General features: G+C 43.4%; 1 pseudogene; it reads left to right on the top strand.

Annotated features, from left to right (window-relative positions):
- Positions 1-1,618: 1,618 nt before the first annotated feature.
- LOC144129491 (inactive selenide, water dikinase-like protein) lies at positions 1,619-6,627 on the top strand (annotated as a pseudogene).
- Positions 6,628-7,455: the final 828 nt, after the last annotated feature.

Below are 7,455 nucleotides of genomic sequence, written 5' to 3'. Positions count from 1 at the left end.
TACACGTGTGAAAGCAGGGGACACTTAAGTGCCACTCTGAGGGGTTTAGTAGGATAATGCCCATATAGGCAGAGGTGGTAATTCTCTACTTAACATTCATAGATGGCGGCGTACCACTACTAGCGCAGTGGCGCAGCGGTTAAGGGATGTGCCACTGCATTGACAGGTGTCTGTTTCTATCATAGCCACCGGTAGGGATCGTGCGACTCATGTTGCTCTTCCCGAGCAACCTTTTGCGGCCAATCATTATTTTGACTGCCACGGTGGACAGTTTTCTCACAATCCAATGCGCAGAATGTGATGTTGCCACAAGCTTATGTGACCTAGGTGGTGAGATGCCCTCCTCCCAATGGCTACAGTTGGCGCGATGCTTCTCCAAACTTACCTGAGCTTCATCCTATTGGCTGCAGCTTGCGTGATGCTGCTCCGAACTGACCCGAGCTTGGGATAGTACAAGCACAAGACAAGATTCTTGCTAGGGGTTGGTACATGTGGAATAGTGCTTTCGCACTAAAAGCATGAGGGAGGGACAATGGCTGTCAGTGACTGAAATATGACAGTGAGATGATATTAATGTTGATAAATATCCAAGTGTACTTTAGTTTTACAAACTGAACACGGACGCTCAAGTAGCTGTGCTCTGGTTTACAATACACACCGATTAATAATTAATTAAAGAATTTACTAGCTGAAGACATGCGTGACACTCTCTTCTGGTACAGCAGATTGACTAAACATTTACAGATGTGTGGCCAGCTTTATTCTGGTGTTTGGATATAAAGCTATTACACTTTCGGGTACAAGCCGGTAGACTGTTTCTTTCCTTTTTGTCTGTCCCAACATAGTATTTGTGTTGGATTATGAATGATCTTTCCTTTCAGTACAAATTTAGCCTCACATTTAAACACTCTAGACAATAAAGTTTTTGCTTGCACTTTTTCTTCTTTCAAGTCATGATTTAGACATTAGAATACATAGATCACCTCCTGGTACTCACCTGTGACTGCTAAATTTATAACTGAATTTCTTCTTGGCCCTGTTTAAGTTTCAGTTTCATCAACCAAATGATGGGTGTGACAAGTAGGACACATGAGACACGAAAAGAACGGCAGTTTAACTGCTGATATGTTGCTTGTTGTCATTCCAGCTCTTGAAGCAAGCTGGTTTATTTGTTTTAGTGAATTAAAACTATGTATCAGCATTTATATTACAGGTTTTTTTTTCGTGCCTCATGCTACCTAAGTGTGAACCCCATGTCTCAGCACTCGTTCGGTTGATTAAAGTGAAATATCATGAAAGAAGAAATTAAGATACAAATTACTTATTGCTAATAGTTGTCCACATGGTGGCATAAGTATTCTAATGTTTAACGCATCATTTGAAAGAATAAAACGAACTAATGCTGGGTGTCTATAGTTCTCTAAGTCATAATGGGAACAAAACCCAACACTGATGGTGTGCGGACAGTTTAACCTCATTGAAGACATTTTGGGTGCCTTGTACAGTGCTTTTAAATGTAGTAACTCTGATAACTTCCCTGAAAATTTCCCTTTCTTCAAGAAGCTGCCCATAACAACCGGACTAATATACATATTTTTTTTTCCATTCAGACATTGGCATGGATTCCAGTGGTGTGCCCCTTGGAGATTCTGGTTATTCTCTGGTTCAAACTATTGATTACTTCTATCCATCTGTTGAAGACCCCTACATAGCTGTAAGTGTTCAACATTGTAAAAAAATGCTTACCTGCATTTAGTAACCTGGTGGCAGATTGTATACTCGAACTTCAACATCACAGTGCTCTGCTGTCACTTCAGTCAACTGTACAAAAAATACTAAGTGTTATTTTTTTGCAGAAAGTTATGTGTCTGTAGTTTTAATACCAGGCGATAAAACGAAACAAAGCAGCATTAAATATATATTCTTGTAGCTGTAAGAGTATCACCAAACTTTTTGTATAATCTGAGTTTCTAAGTGCTAAGTTTGTTCACTTATTGGCTAGTCTGGATAACAGGTCACTTACTGAGCAGTCTTATTGGGCTCAAAACCACACTATAATTATACTTTCTATAAGCGTGTAAATAAATCTGATTGTAACGATGTGTCAATACGATAGCAGCGTTTGTTACCTTACGTCGGCGGTTGTTCTAGAGCCAGCCAGCAGCGCGCGCTCAGCGATAGCACTGCCGCTACTGCGTTGACACATCTTCGTTGTTACACAATAATGAATCAAATAGGTGACAGGCCTCATGTTGGTGTCCTTTGCTGGCACCATGTGTACAGGATGTTTTCTTATTCATTGTTTTTGTTTGTTGCAGGGCAAGATAGCGTGTGCCAATGTGCTGTCTGATCTTTATGCACTTGGCATGACCCACTGCGATAACGTGCTGATGGTAATGGCTGTCAGCACTAAGCTCACTGAAAGTAGAGGGACATTGTCGTGCCTCTTCTCATCAGGGGGAGTCAAGGTAGGATCGGCCCCTGCTGCAGTAAAGCCTAAGATGTTTGCATCAATGTTTTGAGGTGTGTGTAGGCCATGGCTGCCTATCAGAGCTAATGTGAGTGTGAGGGCACTAGTTGTGTGAGCTCTCAAAATTTGAATGCAGTCTCAGATTTCTTTTTCAAGTTCGTGCGCTTAGCATGGTGAAGAGACAACTTGAGAGAAGATCTACAAGAGATGTCCATGTCAGACAGCAGCTGTTCAAGTGTTTCAGCTTTTAACTCTTTTCACTGCCTGAGGTCATGCCCCAGTACTGAAGTGATAAGCATGGTGCAAATAGCTTAAATGGCATTTGTTTCTCCACAGGACTTGGCTGAACAAGCAGACACAAGGGTCACAGGAGGGCAGACTATGCTCAATCCTTGGCCTATGATTGGTGGTGTGGCATCATCAGTCTGCAGAGTCTGAAATCATCTCGTGAGTGCAGTAATCGTTTGTCTTTTTTTTTCTTTTTCCAATGAATTAAGTTTTCCATGCTATTTTTGTCTGTGTTAGCATTTATGAAATGCAAAATGTGAGCATTTGAGGCTCTGTCTGTTGGGTACTATGATGAATTTTTCCAGCATGAGCGTCGTTTTCAAAGTTCAGATAAACCTTACTTAATACCCAAATAATCACCACACTGATGATGTAGTTTGCCCGTGGAAATACCTGACTGTACAGGCAAAGCTCATAATTTGAATTTCTGGATAATTCGAACTGTACGACTGGGTCTGGCCATGCTCCACTGGGTCTGTGTGAAACAAAGCCCATTAATTTGTTAATTCGAACAACCACCACCGTGCCTGGAGGGCGGGTGACGCGGTGAACCAAGAAACATTCCCACTAGGCTTCACCACCTCTTTGGAGAAGTGGGCAGGGTTAAAATGGCGTGAGAGGCTGGGTAAACGGGGGAGGGGTTTCTCTCTGTGCTAGTGGTAGCAACTAACTGCATTACCTCTGAGCCGGCTTGCTTGTATGTGTTGGTCTCGAATGATTCAGTAGCTTGCTGTGTTTGGTTTTGCTGTTGAGAAATCGATCACATGGCCAGCGACGAGATGCTTACAGTGAATCAGACATGTCGCAGTGTCTCCAGCACTCCAAATCCGAAACCATGCGGTCGTGCGCGAAACGACGACGTGTGCCAAACGAATGAGTTGGAGCTTGGCTGATGTTTGCTGTGTGTATTTGTCTCGGTTTTTCAGTGCCCTTTGCATGTGATTGGTTGCGGCCGGAGCAGTCAACCTACACGGTGTACCGCATTTAGAATTGTCTTCCGTTTGCGGTAATTACTGTGCCAAAATGCTTGAAGAGAAGGTTGGAACCATGCATGAAGTCAATGCCAGAGCATTATCGAAGCAGGATATCACCAAAAAGCACACTCATTGGTTTGGCAGTGTGCGCCTTGAGCCAGGGGAGGCTGCAAAATCGGGCAATATACGTGTGGTCGCTCGGTTTACCTTTGCTTGTCGACTTCAATGCTTACGCAACCTCGCGACTCACAAGTGTGAATTTGAAAGTCACAGAGGTTGCACTATATGGTTTGGTCAAAAAGCGCCAGACGTGAGACGGTAGTTCTTTTGACCATGCTCAGTGGTGGTTGTATGCCTTTTGCAACTTCAGTGGGGCCCTCCGCTGCGGTAGTTTGGATGCACTGAATGCTACGCACCTCTTCAGTTTTGAAGGTTAAAAAACGCCTTCAGATAAAAGGTAGGAGGTGATGAAGGAATACTTTCGGACAATGAAATGGCTAATCTCGCTACCCGACTGCTTCCCAAATGCATATTCTGTTCACTTTTGTTTGTTCGAACTTCAGTCAATTTGAACCGTCGTCCCCATCGAGTTCTTATTAACGAGCTTTCACTGTACTGTACAATTCACTTTTGCACAAGTTCAAACCATGTCTTATTGGAATTGTGGTCATTATATCAAGTGCTATCCCGCACCCACCAAAGATGTTCTGATACTATTTTGCACTCCACAAAGTCAACGCTGATGCTTTTTGCAAGTAGAGTACTTGTAGCAAAGGCCCAGCAGGTCAGTCGCATAGACAGTGAAATTTTGAAAATGGCAATATAATGTAAACAGAAAAAGAATTGCAGCAAAAACCTTTGAACATATGCCTTCCCCCGGAGCAAAGAATGACAGCAATAGTAATGCTATGCCTGTCTCAACGTTATCCTTTTAGAAGGTTTGCTACAGAAGTAGTCACTGCGTCATTAAAGGCAAGCTATTTCAGAACAACAGGAAAGGCCCTAGACAAAAACTGGAATGTTCATCAGCCTGGCCATTTAACCTAATTGCTAAATGTTATGCTCCCTTTACAGGCCAGACAATGCACAGCCTGGAGACGTGCTGGTACTGACCAAGCCCCTTGGCACCCAGGTGGCAGTGAACGCTCCCCAGTGGCTGGAGAAGCCGGAGCGCCATGCTTAGCTGGGCAAGGCTGGCATCAGTGAAGAAGATGTACGCAGGGTCTACCTCCATGCAATAGACTCCATGGCACGTCTCAATCTCAATGGTTGGTGCTGATTTGTTCGTGTCTGCAGTTTTTTTTAGTTGCCTATTTGCTTATGTGCTTATTTACGGCAGTCTCTGCAATGCCTTCCTGAGGTATTGTAGAGGTGAAACATGTGCACTCACAGAAAGAGAGTGGACAGATACTAAAGTGCATACAAACTGTGAGCAATGCTTTAAGAAGGTGACAACAAAATAGTTGATAATTGAAGTACAGCGCAGTGGTCAGGGCAACAATAATAAATTCGTGTCCCATGATGAAGACAGCTTCCACTACAGTAATCGTAACATAAATAATGAGATGAGATATGGTATAGCATTGAAAACGAAAAGTGCAGGACATTAGTGCAAACAAATAAAAAGAAGCTCCAAGAATTTGATCACGCACTTTAGGAGATGTTGCTGCACTTGGTAGATTCTGCAAAATATGCGAGAGCAAAGGACATCATGGCATGTAAATGCACAAAGAAATTGGGGAGTTCATTTGGAGAAAAAGAAGGGATGGGCTAGCAGGGAGAAGGATTAAAAAGGCAGAAGTGAAGAAGATAAGTTGTGAAAAGATGAACGCAAGAAGAGTGATGCTGTCGCAGCTAGGCAAGAGGTGGGAGAAAAGGAAAGTCGTCTTGTTGAAATATTGGTTAAGGGCCTGAGGCTTCCCCCACCACCAGTTGTTTGTTTTCTGTTGTGAAGCATCCAATCCTTGTGGCTGTCTCTTTACTACCACAGCCGTTCAGTCCAGTGTTATGCCAACAAATAAGGAAAAGAAAAAAGAAAATAATTAAAGTCGTGTCTGGATAGTACAAACAAGGATACAGGTTAGATTAGATTGGAAAACACTAACCTTGAGAAGGTGGTGGGGCTGGGAAGTACTGTATTTGGCCCATCTGGTTTTTGCTTCCTTGTTTATTACATGGAAATATCTTAGCTTGTTAGCAGCCCATGGGAAGGGGGACAGTGATAACCTGGCGACCAACAATAAAGACTGCAGTAATTGAGTTACTACCACCTTACAGGGTATGCTGGTAGTATCTGTGCAGTCTCACATTTTGCAAGTGCAAGTATGTGTGTTCCACTTACTAGTACTTCACTGTCTGCATGCAAGAAGGCTACCACAAAATTGCAGACTTTTGACGAGGAAAACTTTTCATTTTGATCAAAGCAGGTCTTTATCAGACCAGCTACATTTCTTTCCTTTTATATCATGAAATGAGAGGCATTGTACGACTATTCATCAGTTGTGTATTTTGTGACCAAGTGAGCATTGACTTTCACTTCACTCCTGCTTGTGCAGAAACTGTGTTAAAACAAATTTTTTGCCTTTGTTGTTCCAGGAGCTCGGCTGATGCACAAGCATGGCTGCCACGGTGCTACAGGTGTGACAGGCTTCGGTCTGCTCGGCCACACCCAGAACTTGGTGCAGATGCAGCAGCGCTCAGTGCGGTTTGTGATCCACACGCTGCCCATCAGAGCCAATTTCCTGCCCTGCTGGCCGCCACGGGCACCTTCTTCAAACTAACGCACGGGCATTCGGCCGAGACCTCTGTTGAGCCACTGACTGACAATCAGTCGAATTTTTTTTTCTCTATTGTAGGATTTCCTTCTCATGTCTTTCACAGCTTCTTGAAAATAGATACAACACAATTTTTTAAACTTTCACCGTCAGGAAGTGCTAAAATGTATGCAGAGTTTAGAGTTACATGAAAGCGATGGTGTTCCTGTCGGAAATCCCCAGTTGTTCCTTGGAAAGATATGTTGTTGTCTCCTTTTGGGTGAAACTCTTTTCAGATTTTTTTAATGTAATTCAGATGCTTTGCTCTGAGTAGTACCAGGAGAAAAGTAAACAAAATTGACAGGACAATCATGAAACCTGATGCGAGAACGCTGTAATAGCAGTTGGATTTTCGCTCAGTGATTACTTTGATGCTTTTACTTTAATGAATGCTTTTACTTAAAGCCGAGTGCAACAGAATTTTTCTAGAGGGTGTCTATGTTGGCGGCCCCCTAGCTAGTGGGGCATGGTGAGGCTGTGGCCGGTTGGGGATGCTTCTGGAGGGCAGCTGACTTTCCCACTGTCTCTTTGGATTTGATTTTACTGTTGCTCTTTTTGCTCTGCTGCTGCATGGGCTTCTGGTGTGTGGAGGCAGGCAACGGGTTGGTGATGGATGCGTGGTTCTTGTGGAGGGTGGAGTAGGGAGGTCTCTGGCACTTGTCGAGGCTTCACATAGAGAAAATTTCTTGTCTTCACACAGATAACGCTGCCCTTAGTACAACTGTAGCCAAAAATGTTTTTTTACTTAGCAATGCGAACTTCCTGGAAACGGCAATAAATGGCAACAGCGACATGGCGTGTGTCCTTTCCACACGCTCTTTGATAAATCAGAGCATAGCGACGGATTCATCGCGTGACTTAGTATCTTGGATCACCCACCGGACACCCAAGATGCAATGAACAAGTTAAA

Source organism: Amblyomma americanum, chromosome 1 (genome assembly GCF_052857255.1).
Source record: "Amblyomma americanum isolate KBUSLIRL-KWMA chromosome 1, ASM5285725v1, whole genome shotgun sequence".
Classification (NCBI taxonomy): Eukaryota; Metazoa; Arthropoda; class Arachnida; order Ixodida; family Ixodidae; genus Amblyomma; species Amblyomma americanum.
This window is presented reverse-complemented; position numbering and strand designations above follow the sequence as displayed.